We start from the raw sequence: 23,367 nt of genomic DNA on the forward strand, positions 1-23,367 counted from the left end.
CATATGGGCGGAGTTTTCGGGTGTTTGATTCACCCTTTCCTTACCCGCTGGCTGCATGCTGGCCGCAATATTGGATTGAAGTTCATTCTATGTCCTCCGTAGTACATGCCTGCGCAAGGCAAAATGTCAACTAAATACCCTAGGTATTTTACATGTACAGTCATGGCCAAAAGTATTGACACCCCTGCAATTCTGTCAGATAATACTCATTTTCTTCCTGAAAATGATTGCAAACACAGATTATTTGGTATTATTATCTTCATTTAATTTGTCTTAAATGAAAAAACACAAAAAGAATTGTCCTAAAGCCAAATTGGATATAATTCCACACCAAACATAAAAAATGGGGTGGACAAAAGAATTGGCACTGTTCGAAAAATCATGTGATGCTTCTCTAATTTGTGTAATTAACAGCACCTGTAACTTACCTGTGGCACCTAACAGGTGTTGGCAATAACTAAATCCCACTTGCAGCCAGTTGACATGGATTAAAGTTGACTCAACCTCTGTCCTGTGTCCTTGTGTGTACCACATTGAGCATGGAGAAAAGAAAGAAGACCAAAGAACTGTCTGAGGACTTGAGAAACCAAATTGTGAGGAAGCATGAGCAATCTCAAGGCTACAAGTCCATCGCCAAAGACCTGAATGTTCCTGGTCTACCGTGCGCAGTGTCATCAAGAAGTTTAAAGCCCATGGCACTGTGGCTAACCTTCCTAGATGTTGACGGAAAAGAAAAATTGACAAGAGATTTCAACGCAAGATTGTGCGGATGTTGGATAAAGAATCTCGACTAACATGCAAACAAGTTCAAGCTGCCCTGCAGTTCGAGGGTACAACAGTGACAACCCGTACTATCCGTCGGCATCTGAATGAAAAGGGACTGTATGGTAGGAGACCCAGGAAGACCCCACTTATTACCACGAGACATAAAAAAGCCAGCCTGGAGTTTGCCAAAACTTACCTGAAAAAGCCTAAAACGTTTTGGAAGAATGTTCTTTGGTCAGATGAGACAAAAGTAGAGCTTTTTGGGCAAAGGCATCAACATAGAGTTTACAGGAGAAAAAAAGAGGCATTCAAAGAAAAGAACACGGTCCCTACAGTCAAACATGGCGGAGGTTCCCTGATGTTTTGGGGTTGCTTTGTTGCCTCTGGCACTGGACTGCTTGACCGTGTGCATGGCATTATGAAGTCTGAAGACTACCAACAAATTTTGTAGCATAATGTAGGGCCCAGTGTGAGAAAGCTGGGTCTCCCTCAGAGGTCATGGGTCTTCCAGCAGGACAATGACCCAAAACACACTTCAAAAAGCACTAGAAAATGGTTTGAGAGAAAGCACTGGAGACTTCTAAGGTGGCCAGCAATGAGTCCAGACCTGAATCCCATAGAACACCTGTGGAGAGATCTAAAAATGGCAGTTTGGAGAAAGCACCCTTCAAATATCAGGGACCTGGAGCAGTTTGCCAAAGAAGAATGGTCTAAAATTCCAGCAGAGCATTGTAAGAAACTCATTGATGGTTACCGGAAGCGGTTGGTCGCAGTTATTTTGGCTAAAGGTTGTGCAACCAAGTATTAGGCTGGGGGTGCCAATACTTTTGTCTGGCCCATTTTTGGAGTTTTGTGTGAAATGATCAATGTTTTGCTTTTTGCTTCATTCTCTTTTGTGTTTTTTCATTTAAGACAAATTAAATGAAGATAATAATACCAAAGAATTTGTGATTGCAATAATTTTCAGGAAGAAACTGAGTATTATCTGACAGAATTGCAGGGGTGTCGATACTTTTGGCCATGACTGTATTACTAATATTTATTTTTATACATACTACAGGGTATCTACTCATTGTTGTTATTTTAGGTTTTGTGTGCTAATGGCCACAGTGTGAATGCGCACCTACACATTGCACATACTCTAAGGCTACTTTTACACATACCGGGTTTTTTGCAGCCCGTTATTGCGGGCCTTTTTTGCAGGCCGTATTACCACAATTTTCAAGGTCTGCCGCAATAATGGACATCAAAAAACTTGCGGATCGCTATTTTTTGGGTTTCCAATACTATGGAAATAGTATTGGGAAAAAAAACGGTGTTCCTCAAAACCGGAAGTCACGGTGCACCGCAAAAACAATCTTCCATTGTTTTTGTGGCCCCATAGCTTTTTAATGGGGGCCGTGTCCGTAAGCTGTGAAAAAGATCAAGCAGGCTCGATCTTTTGTCACGGCAGCAAATACGGCCCTCACGGCGCAGAGCACCGTGTAATTATTGCGGGCTGCAAAACAACGGCAAGTGTGAAAGTAGCCTTTCAGGTATGCCGGCTCATGTGGGCACAAGGGGGCATTCTTTGCGTCTGGAGGAGAGAAGGTTTTTCCACCAACATAGAAGAGGATTCTTTACTGTTAGGGCAGTGAGAATCTGGAATTGCTTGCCTGAGGAGGTGGTGATGGCGAACTCAGTCGAGGGGTTCAAGAGAGGCCTGGATGTCTTCCTGGAGCAGAACAATATTGTATCATACAATTATTAGGTTCTGTAGAAGGACGTAGATCTGGGGATTTATTATGATGGAATATAGGCTGAACTGGATGGACAAATGTCTTTTTTCGGCCTTACTAACTATGTTACTATGTTACTATGTCTTTGGTTCTGCTTTAGTTTATTGTTCTTGGCACAGTTGAGAGAGGAGCCACTTTCTTTTGTGCTGTGCATGTTGTCTATTTAGCTTTCCTTGGGCAAATGTAAAACTGTCCTGTTATTTCCTCTGTCTATTTTGAGGCCTACCAGCACATAACAAAGTAAGTATCTATAGTTATTAACCATCATGACTGGGTACATCTTGTCGTGGTGGGATGGCTTTTACGCTCTTTTGATCAAATACTGTCAACTAAGTACCCTATGTTATTTACATATATTACTACTATTTTTTATTTATATACCGCAGGATATCAACTCACTGTTTATATCCTAGCTTTTATGAAATAGATCATATCATATGATAGTTTATATGAGCAAAGCCCAAACATGTGGTAGAATTTTACCATTCAAATGAATACTAACTACATAGCAAACATTTATCATGATTGTGTGTCCATGATCATCCAATTACACCATTAGACGCCAATCCTACATTTCCTCTGCAACAAATTTATGAAATAGCATGGCACCAAAATATGATGTTTATATGGAACAATTATAATCATGCTATAGCCAACTGTTGATGTGCTGAAGACACACAATCAAAAGGTGCATTTTCAGTGCAAGATAATTTTGCAGGGTAAACGGTCTGCCGATCACCCGACAAATGCATCGTCCTGTATAAACACGACCTGTGCAGTTGGAAATAATAGCTGCCTTTGGGTATTGAACGTTCTATCAAAGATCGTACAGTGTTCATCTAAAGTGCAGTCTGCCTGTGTAAACAGGTTTTTAAATGACTGTCGATCTGTAAATATTTACTGAATCACGCTCGTTTAATGCTGTAAAGTCATATGGTGTAAATGGACCTGTATGAAAATAAGTTTATTATCTAAACAAACTATAATAGAGAAGTATCAACTTTGAACATAAAAAACTCCCATGATAAATAACTTCTTGCAAAGTCATCTTCCATTAACAAACCATTATAGTCAAGTTTTAGGAGAAAAACCAATGATCTGCTTAATCTGCTCAGTAGACATATCTGGTATGTCTTGTTATTCTAAAACTCTGCAGGGAGTTTCACAATAGTTCTATAATTTTTTACATCATTAAAATGTTATAAAATTCAGAAACTGAAACTGAAACGAATATGATCTATTACAAAACCGTTTTAAACTAGAAATGTTGTCATGTAAATATATTGTATATAGTGTATGTATTATTGGCAATACAGTATAGTGGCTGTCACGAGTTTACCATGACAGAGGAGCCAGAAGACGGCAGTGTCTGATTTCTCCTACTCCTGCACTCTTTGGAAGCACTTCACCTTCATATTAAGCACTTCACCTTCTTTTACCATTGCAGGGGTTAATCTGCTCAGCGGAGCGCTCTTGGAGGCTTTCCTTCATTAATGCTCTCAGCTTTTCACTGTTGGCCACTCCCCTCTCCTATATACAGGTGCTTCTCACAAAATTAGAATATCATCAAAAAGTAAATTTATTTCAGTTCTTCAATACAAAAAGTGAAATTTATATATTATATAGAGTCATTACAAACAGAGTGATCTATTTCAAGTGTTTATTTCTGTTATTGTTGATGATTATGGCTTACAGCCAATGAAAACCCAAAAGTCATTATCTCAGTAAATTAGAATACTTTATAACACCGGCTTGAAAAATGATTTTAAAATCCGAAATGTTGGCCTACTGAAATGTATGTTCAGTAAATGCACTCAATACTTGGTCGGGGTCCTTTTACATCAATTACCATATTTTTCTGACCATAAGACGCACTTTTTTTCCTCCAAATTTGAGAGGAAAGTGTGTTAGGGTTGGCGGAACGCACCAAATATATAATTTATTAAATGGAATTGGTGCGTTCGCAACCCGGGATCCACCGTGCAGGAAAGCACCTGCTGCTAAATAATGGCGGCTCTATATGGCGGTATATACCAACTCTGTTAGCTTCACAGAGTAACCGCGAGAGGAAAGCTCTGTGCCCTGTTAGACTTTCACAGAGGCACAGGCCAACTACCCAGATGTGAGCAGTGAGTGGTCATGCATGCATACAAAACTCCTCGCCGGAGATGCCAGCATTCTAGGGGCTTATTTCAGCCGGGTCCCTGAACACACTTAAACACAATCTCCTCGCCGGAGGTGCCAGCATTCTAGGGGCTTATTTCAGCCGGGTCCCTGAACACATTCAAACACATGACCACATTGGCGCAAAGCATATAGCATAAGACGATACTAGCGCATGGCCGTGCGGTCATGCGCAGTTTATATAGTTGCAGCACAGGAAGTGGCTACTGAAGTTTTTGCCCTTTCAGGACCTTCCAGAAGGACCAATGGAAAGTGCTGCAGTACCTGAGCATGTTTTGCCCTTTCAGGACCTTCCAGAAGGACCAATGGAATGTACTGCAGCACCTGAGCATGTGACCGAACATGTGGCCCTCGACCTCCAATGGGAGACCCTGCCCTGGGCATGCTCAGTGTGAGTAAACAAGGACTTAGTCCCAGAGAGGCTCGCTTGCCGCAGATCAGTGCAGGGTACCATAGGAAAGCCAGAAAAGGCAGTAGTGACCCTATGCACCGAATCAGTCCCAGCGAGACGCTGGGAGCGACGTCTCCGCTGAGCAGAGCCCACTGCGGCCGATACCGAATGGGAGACCGCAGCAGACACGGATCGAGATTCCCCCTGTGCAGCAGAGGAAACTCGACTCCTAACAAAGTGTGGGTGTGTCTTATGGTTGGGATGTAACATGGGGAGGGGGCAGCAGGGAGTGGGATTGCACTGGGAGGCAGAAGGCAGAAAAATGTCCCTGCCTGGCTTCAGGAATCAGCTCTGGGGAAACTACATGGTCCCGATCATTAAATTGCAGTGAATATTCATTAGCTGCTTCCCCGCCCACCTGTCAGCTGAGTGGTGAGTTGGGAGCAGCAAATGAATACTCCTTCACAGGGACACACATGGTTTCCCCAGCGCTGGATTCCCAGCTGCTGTATACCTGCCTGCTGGGGCTGTGCTGGATGCTGAGTGCTCCAGCACAAGGACCTGTGTGATGTCAGGAAGAGGGCGGGCTGGAGCATCACATGGCAGCACAGAGCCCTCCCTCTTCTGATGTCATCACAGGTCCTGCAGACACCACACTGCAATCTGCAAGCTTACTCCTGTGCTGTGGAGAGGCAACAAGAGGGAGCGCTCTGTGTTGTCATGGGATGGGATGCTCCAGCATTTAACCTCACCAAAGTGTGGCTGGCTGCCACAATTAAAAGGTTAGTCACTACAACACACAATAAAGCACTCTGCCACTTCTGTGGTGAACTATAACTCCCAGCATGCCATAGGTTCTGCAGGACATGCTGGGAGTTATAGTTCTCCCAATGGGATCTCAAAGCAGCACTCTTCATACAGTACTTTAAAGACACCACACTGGTCCCGCAGCTCCATCTTCTACCCGCAGCTTCCAACATAATAACATACTATTGTATATAATAACAACACATATAATAGTATGTTTATGTTATTAAATATTTTACCACCTTATTTGCTTCAAATATTTTTTTCCTTATTTTCCACCTCTAAAACCTGGGTGCGTCTTTTAGTCCAAAAAATACGGTACTGCATCAATGCGGCGTGACATGGAGGCAATCCGCCTGTGGCACTGCTGAGGGGTTAAGGAAGCCCAGGTTGCTTTGATAGCAGCCTTCAGCTCATCTGCATTGTTGGGTCTGGTGTCTCTCATCTTCCTTTTTACAATACCCCATAGATTCTCTATGGGCTTAAGGTCAGGTGAGTTTGCTGGCCAATCAAGCACAGTGATACTATTGTTTTTAAACAAGAGATTAGTCATGCTGGAGAATGAAATTTCTAACTCCAAAAAGCTCGTAGGCAGAGGGAAGCATGAAGTGCTCCAAAATCTCCTGGTAGAGGGCTGCACTGATTTTGGTCTTGATAAAACACTGTGGACCTACACCAGCAGATAACATTGCTGCCCTAACCATCACTGATTGTGGAAACTTCATGCAAGACCTCAAGCAGCTTGGAGTGTGTGTCTCTCCATTCTTCCTCCAGACTCTGAGACCTTGATTTCCAAATGAAATGCAAAATTTACTTTCAACTGAAAACAACACCTTGGACCACTGAGCAACAGTCCAGTTCTTTTTCTCTTTGGCTCAGGTAAGACGCTTCTGGCATTGTCTATTAGTCATGAGTGGTTTGACACAAGGAATGTGACACTTGTAGGTCATGTCCTGAATATATTTGTGTGTGGTGGCTCTTAAAGCAATGACTCCAGCAGCAGTCCACTTCTTATGAATGTCCCCCAAAATTTTGGAATTGGCTTTTCTTAACCCCTTCCCGACCTTTGACGCCACGTAGGCGTCATGAAAGTCGGTGCCAATCCGACCCATGACGCCTATGTGGCGTCATGGAAAGATCGCGTCCCTGCAGATCGGGTGAAAGGGTTAACTCCCATTTCACCCAATCTGCAGGGACAGGGGGAGTGGTGGTTTAGCCCAGGGGGGTGGCTTCACCCCCCCGTGGCTACGATCGCTCTGATTGGCTGTTGAAAGTGAAACTGCCAATCAGAGCGATTTGTAATATTTCACCTATTAAAACTGCTGAAATATTACAATCCAGCCATGGCCGATGCTGCAATATCATCGGCCATGGCTGGAAACACTAATGTGCCCCCACCCGACCGATCGCCCCCCAAAGCCACCGATCTGTCCGGTACACTGCTCCGGCTCCCCTCCGTCCTGTGCTCCGCTCCCCCCGTGCTCTTGTCCGCTCCCCCCGTGCTCCAATCACCCCCCCGTGCTCCGATCCAACCCCCCTGCACTCCGATCCACCCCCCCGTGCATCATCCACCCCCCCGTGCTCCGATCCACCCCTCCATGCTCCGTTCCACCCCCCTGCGCTCCAATCCCTCCCCCATGCTCCGATCCCCCCCCGTGCTCTCCCCCACCCCATCATACTTAACGATCCTGCCGGGGTCCGTCCGTCTTCTCCCTGGGCGCCGCCATCTTCCAAAATGGCGGGCGCATTCGCAGTGCGCCCGCCGAATCTGCCGGCCGGCAGATTCGTTCCAAAGTGCATTTTGATCACTGAGATATAATCTATCACAGTGATCAAAATAAAAAAAATAATAAATGACCCCCCCCTTTGTCACCCCCATAGGTAGGGACAATAAAAAAATAAAGAATTTTTTTTCCACTAAGGTTAGAATAGGGCTAGGGTTAGGGCTAGGGTTAGGGCTAGGGTTAGGGCTAGGGCTAGGGTTATGGTTAGGGTTAGGGTTAGGGCTAGGGCTAGGGTTAGGGCTAGGGTTAGGGTTAGGGCTAGGGTTAGGGTTTCGGTATGTGCACACGTATTCTGTTCCTCTGCGGATTTTTCCGCTGCGGATTTGATAAATCCGCAGTGCTAAACCTCTGCGGATTTATGCCGGATTTACTGCGGTTTTTCTGCGCATTTCACTGCGGTTTTACAACTGCAATTTTCTATTGGAGCAGTAGTAAAATCGCTGCGGAATCCGCAGAAACAAGTGACATGCTGCAGAATGTAAACCCCTGCGTTTCCGTGCAGTTTTTCTGCAGCATGTGTACAGCGATTTTTGTTTCCCATAGGTTTACATTGAACTGTAAACTCATGGGAAACTGCTGCGGATCCGCAGCGTTTTCCGCAGTGTGTGCACATACCTTTAGAATTAGGCTATGTGCACACGGTGCGGATTTGGCTGTGGATCCGCAGCGGATTGGCCGCTGCGGATTGGCAGCAATGTTCCATCAGGTTTACAGTACCATGTAAACCTATGGAAAACTAAATCCGCTGTGCCCATGGTGCGGAAAATACCGCGCTCAAACGCTGCGTTGTATTTTCCGCAGCATGTCAATTCTTTATGCGGATTCTGCAGGGTTTTACACCTGTTCCTCAAAAGGAATCCACAGGTGAAATCCGCACAAAAAATGCTGGAAATCCGCTGGAAATCCATAGGTAAAACGCAGTGCCTTTTACCTGCGGATTTTTCAAAAATGATGCTGAAAAATCTCACACGAATCCGCAACTTGGGCACATAGCCTTAGGGTTAGGGTTGGAATTAGGGTTGTGGTTAGGGTTGTGATTAGGGTTATGGCTACAGTTGGGATTAGGGTTAGGGGTGTATTGGGGTTGGTGTAGAATTGAGGGGTTTCCACTGTTTAGGCACATCAGGAGTCTCCAAACGCAACATAGCGCCACCATTGATTCCAGCCAATCTTGTATTCAAAAAGTCAAATGGTGCTCCCTCACTTCCGGGCCCCGACGTGCGCCCAAACAGTGGTTTACCCCCTCATATGGGGTATCAGTGTACTCAGGACAAACTGCGCAACAATTACTGGGGTTCAATTTCTCCTGTTACCCTTGTGAAAATAAAAAAATGCTTGCTAAAACATCATTTTTGAGGAAAGAAAAATGATTTTTTATTTTCACGGCTCTGCGTTGTAAACGTCTGTGAAGCACTTGGGGGTTCAAAGTGCTCACCACATATCTAGATAAGTTCCTTGGGAGGTCTAGTTTCTAAAATGGGGTCACTTGTGGGGGGTTTCTACTGTTTAGGCACACCAGGGGCTCTGCAAACGCAATGACGCCCGCAGACCATTCCATCAAAGTCTGCATTTTAAAAGTCACTACTTCCCTTCTGAGCCCCGACGTGTGCCCAAACAGTGGTTTACCCCCACACATGGGGTATCAGCATACTCAGGAGAAACTGGACAACAACTTTTGTGGTCCAATTTCTCCTGTAACCCTTGGGAAAATAAAAAATTCTGGGCTAAATAATTATTTTTGAGGAAAGAAAACGTATTTATTATTTTCACGGCTCTGCATTATAAACTTCTGTGAAGCACTTGGGGGTTCAAAGTGCTGACCACACATCTAGATAAGTTCCTTTCGGGGTCTAGTTTCCAAAATGGGGTCACTTGTGGGGGGTTTCTTCTGTTAAGCCACATCAGGGGCTCTGCAAACGCAACGTAACGCCCGCAGAGCATTCCATCAAAGTCTGCATTTCAAAACATCACTACTTCACTTCCGAGCCCCGGCATGTGCCCAAACAGTGGTTTACCCCCACATATGGGGTATCAGCGTACTCAGGAGAAACTGGACAACAACTTTTGGGGTCAAATTTATCCTGTTACCCTTGGGAAAATAAAAAATTGCAGGCTAAAATATCATTTTTGAGAAAATATTTTTATTTTTTTATTTTCATGGCTCTGCGTTATAAACTTCTGTGAAGCACTTGGGGGATCAAAGTCCTCACCACACATCTAGATTAGTTCCTTTGGGGATCTAGTTTCCAAAATTGGGTCATTTGTGGGGGATCTCCAATGTTTAGGCACACAGGGGCTCTCCAAACGTGACATGGTGTCCGCTAATGATTGAAGCTAATTTTCCATTTAAAAAGCCAAATGGCGTGCCTTCCCTTCCTAGCCCTGCCGTGCGCCCAAACAGTGGTTTACCCCCACATATGGGGTATCAGCGTACTCAGGACAAACTGGACAACAACATTTGGGGTCCAATTTCTCCTATTACCCTTGGCAAAATAGGAAATTCCAGGCTAAAAAAATCATTTTTGGGGAAAGAAAAATTATTTTTTATTTTCATGGCTCTGCGTTATAAACTTCTGTGAAGCACCTGGGGGTTTAAAGTGCTCAATATGCATCTAGATAAGTTCCTTGGGGGGTCTAGTTTCCAAAATGGGGTCACTTGTGGGGGAGCTCCAATGTTTAGGCACACAGGGGCTCTCCAAATGCGACATGGTGTCCGCTAACGATGGAGATAATTTTTCATTCAAAAAGTCAAATGGCGCTCCTTCCCTTCCGAGCCTTACCATGTGCCCAAACAGTGGTTTACCCCCACATGTGAGGTATCGGTGTACTCAGGAGAAATTGCCCAACAAATTTTAGGATCCATTTTATCCTGTTGCCCATGTGAAAATGAAAAAATTGAGGCTAAAAGAATTTTTTTGTGAAAAAAAAGTACTTTTTCATTTTTACGGATCAATTTGTGAAGCACCTGGGGGTTCAAAGTGCTCACTATGCATCTAGATAAGTTCTTTGGGGCGTCTAGTTTTCAAAATGGGGTCACTTGTGGGGGAGCTCCAATTTTTAGGCACACGGGGGCTCTCCAAACGTGACATGGTGTCCGCTAAAGAGTGGAGCCAATTTTTCATTCAAAAAGTCAAATGGCGCTCCTTCCCTTCCAAGCCCTGCCGTGCGCCCAAACAGTGGTTTACCCCCACATATGAGGTATCAGCGTACTCAGGACAAATTGGACAACAACTTTCGTGGTTCAGTTTCTCCTTTTACCATTGGGAAAATATAAAAATTGTTGCTAAAAGATAATTTTTGTGACTAAAAAGTTAAATGTTCATTTTTTCCTTCCATGTTGCTTCTGCTGCTGTGACGTACCTGAAGGGTTAATAAACTTCTTGAATGTGGTTTTGAGTACCTTGAGGGGTGCATTTTTTAGAATGGTGTCACTTTTGGGTATTTTCAGCCATATAGACCCCTCAAACTGACTTTAAATGTGAGGTGGTCCCTAAAAAAATGGTTTTGTAAATTTCGTTGTAAAAATGAGAAATCACTGGTCAAATTTTAACCCTTATAACTTCCTAGCAAAAAAAAATTTTGTTTCCAAAATTGTGCTGATGTAAAGTATACATGTGGGAAATGTTATTTATTAACTATTTTGTGTCACATAACTCTCTGGTTTAACAACAAAAATTCAAAATGTGAAATTTTCAAAATTTTCGCCAAATTTCCGTTTTTATCACAAATAAACGCAGAATTTATTGACCTAAATTTACCACTAACATGAAGCCCAATATGTCACGAAAAAACATTCTCAGAACCGCTAGGATCCGTTGAAGCGTTCCTGAGTTATTACCTCATAAAAGGACACTGGTCAGAATTGCAAAAAACGGCAAGGTCTTTAAGGTCAAAATAGGCTGGGTCATGAAGGGGTTAACAATCCTTTCTCGTGATGAGCGAACGTGCTGCTCACCACTACTCGGTACTCGCCCGAGTATCACTATGCTCGGTGTACTCGGCGAGCACCGAGTATTTCCGGGATTATTCATCGGGAGCTTGGGTCTCCTCCTTTTAATTTTGGTGCTTTTTATAGCACCATTCAGCATGCAGGGATTGTCTGCCATGCACTGTAATACTGCAGCCATCTTTGTTGTGGTATTGTGCAGCCTTGTTTACTGATGAGTGTTGAGCAACCCTGGATGGTCCAAATGGATGGAGTAGTGGATGGTCAACATGTCCCAACAAGGCTGTGACATCAGCAAGGAGGTGGAGGAGTCATGTTTTGGGCCGGAATCATGGGGAAACAGCTGTTAGGGCCCTTTAAGGTTCCTGAAGGTGTGAAAATGACATCTGCAAAGTATATTGAGTTTCTGACTGACAACTTTCTTCCATGGTATAAAAAGCAGAAACGTGCCTTCAGGAGCAAAATAATCTTCATGCATGACAATGTACCATCTCATGCTGCAAAGAATACCTCTGAGTCATTGGCTGCTTTGGGCATAAAAGGAGATAAATTCATGGTGCGGCCACCATCTTCCCCTGACCTAAACCCTATAGAGAACCTTTGGAGTATCATCAAGCAAAAGATCTATGAGGGTGGGAGGCAGTTCACATCCAAACAGCAGCTCTGGGAGACTATTCTGACTTCATGCAAAGAAATACAAGCAGAAACTCTCCAAAAACTCACAAGTCCAATGGATGCAAGAATTGTGAAGGTGATATCAAAGAAGGGTTCCTATATTAACATGTAACTTGGCCTGTTAGGATGTTTTGGAGTTAAATAGCTTTTTTGTTCAGTGAATGTGACCTCCTAATGCTGCAAATTCAACAAATGAGCATTTTCAGTTCTTTAAAACATATCAAATGTTTAGAAATTCTACTGTGCCTAATAATTTGGAACAGTGCATTTTGAGTTTTTTATTAATTTTGGAGATTATATTGTTATCATTGGGAGGTTTCTTCAATAAAATTCGATGTAAACTCTAGTCTAACGGGTGATGGCTTTTATTAGAGTGACTGCCATTTGCACCGACCATTTAGGAAAAGCCTAGAAAAATATAATTTGCATAATAATTTAGAACATGGTGTAGATCATTGTGCAAGGTAGGCAGAGGAGTCCATGTGCACATATCCACATCAGTGCAAGCAGTGGCTGACTGGCAAATTTTAGCCTGGGGGGCAAGCACACAGCAGTGGCCCATGAGTAGCGGCTCATCCTTAAAGGGGTTGTCGGATCTTATGCTACATGTCTACAGACACTATGTGTGAATCCTCATATCATGCGCTATGAAGATTCTCTGGTGCCGGCAACAGGTGGTCTTGTGACTGCAAGCATGCGATATATATATTCCCAGCCACATTTCGACTAGACTGTTTTGGGCCTTGTTCAATACAGTTGCATTAGGCCATGCAAGTCTGGTCGGCATGTGACCGCATGTATGCAAATCACAAACTTACAGCCACACACCCGCCAAATGACCACAGCACTGCCAGCAATGTGAGAAGCACAAGTCTGCAGTCCAAAGAATGACAGAGTGAATGCACCAATGGCACACACACACGCACAGCCCCACTGTATAATGACAGACACACACAGCTACACTGTATAATGACAGACAGCCCCACTGTATGACACACACGCACAGCCCCACTGTATAATGACAGACACATGCACAGCCCCACTGTATAATGACACACACAGCCCCACTGTATAATGACACACACACACAGCTACACTGTATAATGACACACACACACAGCCCCACTGTATAATGACACACACAGCTACACTGTATAATGACAGACAGCCCCACTGTATAATGACACACACGCACAGCCACACTGTATAATGACACACAGCCCCACTGTATAATGACACACACACACAGCTACACTGTATAATGACAGACAGCCCCACTGTATAATGACACACACAGCTACACTGTATAATGACACACACAGCTACACTGTATAATGACAGACAGCCCCACTGTATAATGACACACACAGCTACACTGTATAATGACACACACGCACAGCCCCACTGTATAATGACACACACACACAGCTACACTGTATAATGACACACAGCCCCACTGTATAATGACAGACAGCCCCACTGTATAATGACACACACAGCTACACTGTATAATGACACACAGCCCCACTGTATAATGACACACACACACACACACGCACAGCCCCACTGTATAATGACACCCACAGCCCCACTGTATAATGACACACACACACAGCCACACTGTATAATGACACACACACACAGCTACACTGTATAATGACACACACATAGCCCCACTGTATGACACACACAGCCCCACTGTATGACACACACACACGCACAGCCCCACTGTATAATGACAGGCACACGCACAGCCCCACTGTATAATGACAGGCACACGCACAGCCCCACTGTATAATGACAGGCACACGCACAGCCCCACTGTATAATGACACACACGCACAGCCCCACTGTATAATGACACACACGCACAGCCCCACTGTATAATGACACACACACACAGCCCCACTGTATAATGACACACACACACAGCTACACTGTATAATGACACACACACACAGCTACACTGTATAATGACAGACAGCCCCACTGTATAATGACACACACGCACAGCCCCACTGTATAATGACACACAGCCCCACTGTAAAATGACACACACACACAGCCACACTGTATAATGACACACAGCCCCACTGTATAATGACACACACACGCACAGCCCCACTGTATAATGACAGACACACACAGCTACACTGTATAATGACAGACAGCCCCACTGTATAATGACACACACACAGCCCCACTGTATAATGACACACACACACAGCCCCACTGTATAATGACACACACGCACAGCCCCACTGTATAATGACACACACGCACAGCCCCACTGTATAATGACACACACACAGCCCCACTGTATAATGACACACACACACAGCCCCACTGTATAATGACACACACGCACAGCCCCACTGTATAATGACACACACACACAGCTACACTGTATAATGACACACACATAGCCCCACTGTATGACACACACAGCCCCACTGTATGACACACACACACGCACAGCCCCACTGTATAATGACAGGCACACGCACAGCCCCACTGTATAATGACAGGCACACGCACAGCCCCACTGTATAATGACAGGCACACGCACAGCCCCACTGTATAATGACAGGCACACGCACAGCCCCACTGTATAATGACACCCACAGCCCCACTGTATAATGACACCCACACAGCCCCACTGTATGACACACACAGCCCCACTGTATAATGACACACACACACGCACAGCCCCACTGTATAATGAGACACACACAGCCCCACTGTATGACACACACAGCCCCACTGTATAATGACACACACACACGCACAGCCCCACTGTATAATGACACCCACAGCCCCACTGTATAATGACACACACACACAGCCACACTGTATAATGACACACAGCCCCACTGTATAATGACACACACACACAGCTACACTGTATAATGACACACAGCCCCACTGTATAATGACACACACAGCCCCACTGTATAATGACACACACACACAGCCACACTGTATAATGACACACACATAGCCCCACTGTATGACACACACAGCCCCACTGTATGACACACACACACGCACAGCCCCACTGTATAATGACACCCACAGCCCCACTGTATAATGACACCCACACAGCCCCACTGTATGACACACACAGCCCCACTGTATAATGACACACACACACGCACAGCCCCACTGTATAATGTCACACACACAGCCCCACTGTATGACAGGCACATGCACAGCCCCACTGTATAATGACAGCCCCACGCACAGCCCCACTGTATAATGACAGGCACACGCACAGCCCCACTGTATAATGACACACACACACAGCCCCACTGTATAATGACACACACACAGCCCCACTGTATGACACACACACGCACAGCCCCACTGTATAATGACACACACACGCACAGCCCCACTGTATAATGACACACACACACGCACAGCCACACTGTATAATGGCATACACACACAGCCCCACTGTATAATGGCATACACACACGCACAGCCCCACTGTATAATGGCATACACACACGCACAGCCCCACTGTATAATGACACACACGTACAACCCCACTGTATAATGACACACACACGCACAGCCCCACTGTATAATGACACATGCACAGCCCCACTGTATGACAGGCACACGCACAGCCCCACTGTATAATGACAAACACACACAGCCCCACTGTATAATGACATACACACACCCACAGCCCCACTATATAATGACAGGCACACGCACAGCCCCACTGTATGACACACACAGCCCCACTGTATGACACACACACACGCACAGCCCCACTGTATAATGACACCCACAGCCCCACTGTATAATGACACCCACACAGCCCCACTGTATAATGACACACACACACGCACAGCCCCACTGTATAATGACACACACACAGCCCCACTGTATGACAGGCACATGCACAGCCCCACTGTATAATGACACACACGCACAGCCCCACTGTATAATGACACACACACACGCACAGCCACACTGTATAATGGCATACACACACGCACAGCCCCACTGTATAATGACACACACGCACAACCCCACTGTATAATGACACACACGCGCACAGCCCCACTGTATAATTACACATGCACAGCCCCACTGTATGACAGGCACACGCACAGCCCCACTGTATAATGACAAACACACACCCACAGCCCCACTGTATAATGACACACACGCACAACCCCACTATATAATGACAGGCACACGCACAGCCCCACTGTATGACACGCACAGCCCCACTCTATAATGACACACACACGCACAGCCCCACTGTATAATGACACACACACAGCCACACTGTATAATGACACACACACACACACATGTACAGCCCCACTGTATAATGACACACACACGCACAGCCCGACTGTATAATGACACACACACACACACGCAACAGCACCACTCTATAATGACAGGCACACGCACGGCCCCACTGTATGACAGGCACACGCACGGCCCCACTGTATAATGACAGGCAAACGCACGGCCCCACTGTATAATGACAGGCACACGCACGGCCCCACTGTATAATGACAGGCACACGCACGGCCCCACTGTATAATGACACACCTGCACAGCCCCACTGTATAATGACAAACACACACAGCCCCACTGTATAATGACAGGCACACGCACGGCCCCAATGTATAATGACAGGCACACGCACGGCCCCACTGTATAATGACACACATGCAGCTCACAGATGCACGCAGCACACACACGCACGCAGCTCACACACACGCACGCACGCAGCTCACACACACGCACGCACGCAGCTCACACACACGCACGCAGCTCACACACACACGCACGCAGCTCACACACACGCACGCAGCTCACACACATGCACGCAGCTCACACGCACACATGCACGCAGCTCTCACACACGCACGCAGCTCACACACACACGCACGCACGCAGCTCACACACACACGCACGCAGCTCACACACACACGCACGCACGCAGCTCACACACACACGCACGCACGCAGCTCACACACACGCACGCAGCTCACACACACACACACTCTCCTCATACACACACACAGACACTCTCCTCTGTGGTGCAGGGGTGGCTGATGTCCATGTGCAGCTCTTCAGTTTCTCCTGCTCAGAGCTCTGCACTGTCCCGGCACTTCCCCCATCTCTCCTTCTCTGCCGGGATAGCAGATAAGAGCAGGAGAAGCTGGAGCTCCGTGCACACACAGGCCGGTATGCCGGTATGCCGGTATGCTGACCTTTCATCTTGGCTGCTGGCTCTCTCCCTCAGAGTGGCAGTGGCGCATAGGAGCTTGCTCATCACATACCCCTGCAGCCTGCATGTCAGGGCTGCTGGCGTGATGACACCATCGCGCACTACAGGTGCGCTATGTATTAGTCACTGCCAGTCCTCCAGCGGCCCTGTGCAGCTGCTTAGACACCGGCCCGGGGGGCATATGCATTTCTGCCACCTGGGCCAGCCCGCGCCTGAGTGCAAGGCATGCAGGCACTGTATGTGAGTCTATAAGTCTCCCTCCATCAAAAGGCTCTATTACTGTGTTCTGCTGCGTATTTTATATATACCTAGCTGCAGGTGTCCGTGGCCAGGATTTGGGGGGGGGCACCTTATACCTGCTAACTTTAGTACAAAGCAATCCAGAGCCCCATTTTTTTCAACATTTATTTGCTTGGTCACACTGCAGACTACAGCCAGGTAATTTTAATACAAGAGTGTTAAAATCTAACAATTTAAAACGGTTGTTTTTGTCCCGGGCATCAGATGTGAGTGATCATAAAATTCTTGCCTTTTTTTTTGCTACTCTAGTTTTTTTTTTTTGGAGTGTCTTACAACATTTTTGATTCATAGAAAAACAGCCGCACACAAATATTTAGAGTTTTTTCAAATGCAAAGAAGGAGAGTAATTTATTGAATTCACCACAGAAGTATAGTAGCGTAGAGGTAACGTTTCAGTCCCAAGGCGGGCCTTTGTCAAACCTCACTTGTTGTAGAGAAAGGTATGGTAAAGAAGGACCCCGCAGAGACGGGACAGACAATGGAGATAAGCAGGCTCCAACAGGAGAGAACACTGGACGATGCGTGGAATGCTTGGAGGCTAAAGCAAGAAAAGTGATCCCAGTCAGGGCTGCGGGTCCGGGTTGTAGGGGTACCTGTGGTGATGTGTGTCATGATCCCATGAGTAAGTCTTCATAGTTGAAACGCGTTGATCCTCCTCACTGGTGTGCCAGGTGTTTGCTATGTTAAGATTTTTCTTGTTGAAGAACTATTTATCGCTTTAGTTGTCTAATAAAGTCTCACTAAGTCTGAACTGCCTCCAATGCCACACTGAGTTCTAGCAGCAGACACATCTCTACAACAAATGTTAGGAGGAGACTTTGTGCAGCAGGCCTTCTTGGTAAAATAGCTGCTAGGAAACCACTGCTAAGGACAAGCAACAAGCATAAGAGACTTGTTTGGTCTAAAGAACACAAGGAATGGACATTAGACCAGTGGAAATCTGTGGTTTGGTCTGATGAGTCCAAATTTGAGATCTTTGATTCCAACCCCCGTGTCTTTGTGCGATACAGAAAAAGTGACCGGATGGACTCTACATGCCTGGTTCCCACCGAGAAGCATGGAGGAGGAGGTGTGATGGTGTGGGGGTGCTTTGCTGGTGACACTGTTGGGGATTTATTCAAAACTGAAGGCATACTGAACTAGCATGGCTGCCACACCTTGCAGCACCTTGCAGCGGCATGCTATTCCATCCGATTTGCGTTTAGTTGGACCATCATTTATTTTTCAACAGGACAATGACCCCAAACACACCTCCAGGGTGTGTAAGGACTATTTGAGCAAGAAGGAGAGTGATGGGGTGCTACGCCAGATGACCTGGCCTCCACAGTCATCAGACTTGAACCCAATCGAGATGGTTTGGGGTGAGCTGGACAGCAGAGTGAAGGCAAAAGGGCCAACAAGTGCTAAGCATCTCTGGGAACTCCTTCAAGATTGTTGGAAGACCATTCCCAGTGACTACCTCTTTGTAGCTCATCAAGAGAATGTCACGAGTGTGCAAAGCAGTCATCAAAGCAAAAGGTGGCTACTTTGAAGAACCTAGAATAAAAGACATAATTTTGAGGCTTCCATTCTCCTTTTTTCGCAATGTGTTACCCTAGGTCTAAACACTATTTAGCAGTAAAAAATAAATATACAGGCCACATATTGAAGAGTCTGATATCTCAGTCAAACGCCAGATGTATCTGTGGCCTACAAATTGTGGTATTTCAGGGCTACATTCCACTGTATTTGCTATCGTTGACCTGATATCTATACACTATTTTTGGGGCCAAAATAAAAAAAGCCACATATTTTACAGTGTGGTATCTCCGAGACATGCCACATTTATCTTTGGTCTACAAAGTGTGCTTTTCAGGCTTCAATTCACTTTTTTGCTGTGTGTTACCCTAGCTCTAAACAGTAAACACTATTTTGGGCTGAATTTTAAAAAAAAATGTACCCCCATGGGAAAATGTTTGTCAGCCCATACTCTTAGTGTATGGGCATTTCAAGTCTAGGAGACCCGCTCCTTTAAATTGGGCCTAGTTTTTAATGAGGCTTTCCTCCATATCTCATCATCCAGTGCCACTAGATCACCAGGGTTAACGTGTTCCATGCTGTTGCAGCCAGTCTATTTTTGGTAAGGGTGTCTATGATCCCCATAAAAAATTGTTTAAAAAATGTACCCCCCATGGGGAAATGTTTGTCAGCCCATACACTTAGTGTATGGACATTACGAGTCTAGGAGACCCGCTCCTTTGTAATGGGACAGTTTATTTAGGAGGCCCTCCTGTTGTGAATTCTGTGGCTGAGTTCACTTCTGTGGTCACAAGTGGTATTGCAGTCTCTGGGCTTCCTGCCTCAGGTGTTTTGGTGAGCTCGTTGGCTGCCTTGCTATTTAGCTCCACCTGAGTCTGTCTTCCTTGCTCCTTGTCAATGTTCCAGTGTTGGATCTGAGCTATTGCATCTTTCCTTGGGCCTGCTGCTCTGCTAGATAAGTGCTTCTAGTTTGTTTTCTGTTTTTTTTCTGTCCAGCTTGCTATTGTCTTTTGCTGGAAGCTCTGAGAAGCAGAGGGGTGCACCGCCGTGCTGTTAGTTCGGCACGGTGGGTCTTTTTGCCCCTTTGCGTGGTTTTCGTTTTAGGGTTTTTTGTAGACTGCATAGTTCTCTTTGCTATCCTCGCTCTGTCTAGAATATCGGGCCTCACTTTGCTGAATCTATTTCATTCCTACGTTTGTCTTTTCATCTTGCTAACAGTCATTATATGTGGGGGGCTGCCTATTCCTTTGGGGTATTTCTCTGAGGTAAGTCAGGCTTGTATTTCTATCTTCAGGCTAGTCAGCTCCTCAGGCAGTGCCGAGTTGCATAGGTAGTTGTTAGGCGCAATCCACTGCTGCTTATAGTTGTGTGAGGATAGATCAGGTACTGCAGTCTACAGAGATTCCACGTCTCAGAGCTCGTCCTATTGTTTTTGGTTATTGCCAGATCTCTGTATGTGCGCTGATTACTGCACGCTGTGTTGCCTGATTGCCAGCCATAACAGTACAAGGAGCCACACCAATGATTCCCAATAGAGGGAAAAAAGAAATCCTGACATCATTTTTTTTTCTTAGCTCTGTCTTCAGTCTTTTTTTTCCCCTAGACATTAGAGTGCTTCAGGACACAGCTGTGGACATGGATATTCAGGCTCTGTGCTCCTCAATGGATAATCTCGTTGTAAATGTACAAAAGATTCAAGATACTATTGATCAGAAATCGATGCTAGAACCAAGAATTCCGATTCCTGATTTGTTTTTTGGTGACAGAACTAAGTTCCTGAGCTTCAGAAATAATTGTAAGCTATTTTTGGCCTTGAAACCTCATTCTTCTGGTAATCCTATTCAACAGGTTTTGATTATTATTTCTTTTTTGCGCGGCGACCCACAGGACTGGGCGTTTTCTCTTGCACCAGGAGATTCTGCATTGAGTAATGTTGATGCATTTTTCCTGGCGCTCGGATTGCTTTACGATGAGCCTAATTCAGTGGATCAGGCTGAGAAAAATCTGCTGGCTTTATGCCAGGGTCAGGATGATGTAGAAGTATATTGTCAGAAATTTAGGAAATGGTCAGTACTCACTCTGTGGAATGAATCTGCACTAGCGGCTTTGTTCAGAAAGGGTCTCTCTGAAGCTCTTAAGGATGTAATGGTGGGATTTCCTATGCCTGCTGGTTTGAATGAGTCTATGTCCTTGGCCATTCAGATCGGTCGTCGCTTGCGCGAGCGTAAATCTGTGCACCATCTGGCGGTACTGCCTGAGAGTAAACCTGAGCCTATGCAGTGCGACAGGACTATGACTAAAGTAGAACGGCAAGAACACAGACGTCTGAACAGACTGTGTTTCTATTGTGGTGATTCTACTCATGCTATTTCTAATTGTCCTAAACGCACTAGGCGGTTCGATAGCTCTGCCGTTATTGGTACTGTACAGTCCAAATTCCTTTTGTCCATTACCTTAATGTGCTCTTTGTCATCGTATTCTGTCATGGCGTTTGTGGATTCAGGCGCTGCCCTGAATCTGATGGATTTGGATTATGCTAAACGTTGTGGATTTTTCTTGGAGCCTTTGCGGTGTCCTATTCCGTTGAGAGGAATTGATGCTACACCTTTGGCCAAGAATAAGCCTCAGTACTGGGCCCAGCTGACCATGTGCATGGCTCCTGCACATCAGGAAGTTATTCGCTTTCTGGTACTGCATAATTTGCATGATGTGGTCGTGTTGGGGTTGCCATGGCTACAAACCCATAATCCAGTATTGGATTGGAACTCTATGTCGGTAACCAGCTGGGGTTGTCAGGGAGTACATGGTGATGTTCCATTTTTGTCTATTTCGTCATCCATTCCTTCTGACATCCCAGAGTTCTTGTCGGACTTTCAGGATGTATTTGAAGAGTCCAAGTCTGATGCCCTACCTCCGCATAGGAATTGTGATTGTGCTATCGATTTGATTCCTGGTAGTAAATTCCCTAAGGGTCGTTTATTTAATTTGTCCGTACCTGAACACACCGCTATGCGCAGTTATGTGAAGGAGTCCCTGGAGAAGGGACATATTCGCCCATCGTCGTCACCATTGGGAGCAGGGTTCTTTTTTGTAGCCAAGAAGGATGGTTCGCTAAGACCGTGTATTGATTACCGCCTTCTTAATAAGATCACTGTTAAGTTTCAGTATCCCTTGCCATTGATTTCTGACTTGTTTGCTCGGATTAAGGGGGCTAGTTGGTTTACTAAGATTGATCTTCGTGGTGCGTATAATCTGGTGAGAATCAGGCAGGGAGATGAATGGAAAACGGCATTTAATACGCCCGAGGGTCATTTTGAGTATCTGGTGATGCCGTTCGGACTTGCCAATGCTCCATCTGTTTTTCAGTCTTTTATGCATGACATTTTCCGTGAGTATCTGGATAAATTCTTGATTGTTTACTTGGATGACATTTTGATCTTCTCAGATGATTGGGAGTCTCATGTGAAGCAAGTCAGAATGGTTTTCCAGGTACTGCGTGCTAATTCCTTGTTCGTGAAGGGATCAAAGTGTCTCTTCGGTGTGCAGAAAGTTTCATTTTTGGGGTTCATCTTTCCCCCTTCTACTATCGAGATGGATCCGGTTAAGGTTCAGGCCATCCAGGATTGGACTCAGCCGACATCTCTAAAAAGTCTGCAGAAATTCCTGGGCTTTGCTAATTTTTATCGTCGCTTCATCTGTAATTTTTCTAGCATTGCCAGACCATTGACCGATTTGACGAAGAAGGGTGCTGATTTGGTTAATTGGTCTTCTGCTGCCGTGGAAGCTTTTCAGGAGTTGAAGCGTCGTTTTTGCTGTGCCCCTGTGTTGTGTCAACCTGATGTTTCTCTTCCGTTCCAGGTCGAGGTTGATGCTTCTGAGATTGGTGCAGGGGCGGTTTTGTCACAGAGAGGTTCTGGTTGCTCAGTGTTCAAACCATGTGCTTTCTTTTC

This window comes from Ranitomeya imitator, chromosome 4, assembly GCF_032444005.1.
Source record: "Ranitomeya imitator isolate aRanImi1 chromosome 4, aRanImi1.pri, whole genome shotgun sequence".
Lineage (NCBI taxonomy): Eukaryota > Metazoa > Chordata > Amphibia > Anura > Dendrobatidae > Ranitomeya > Ranitomeya imitator.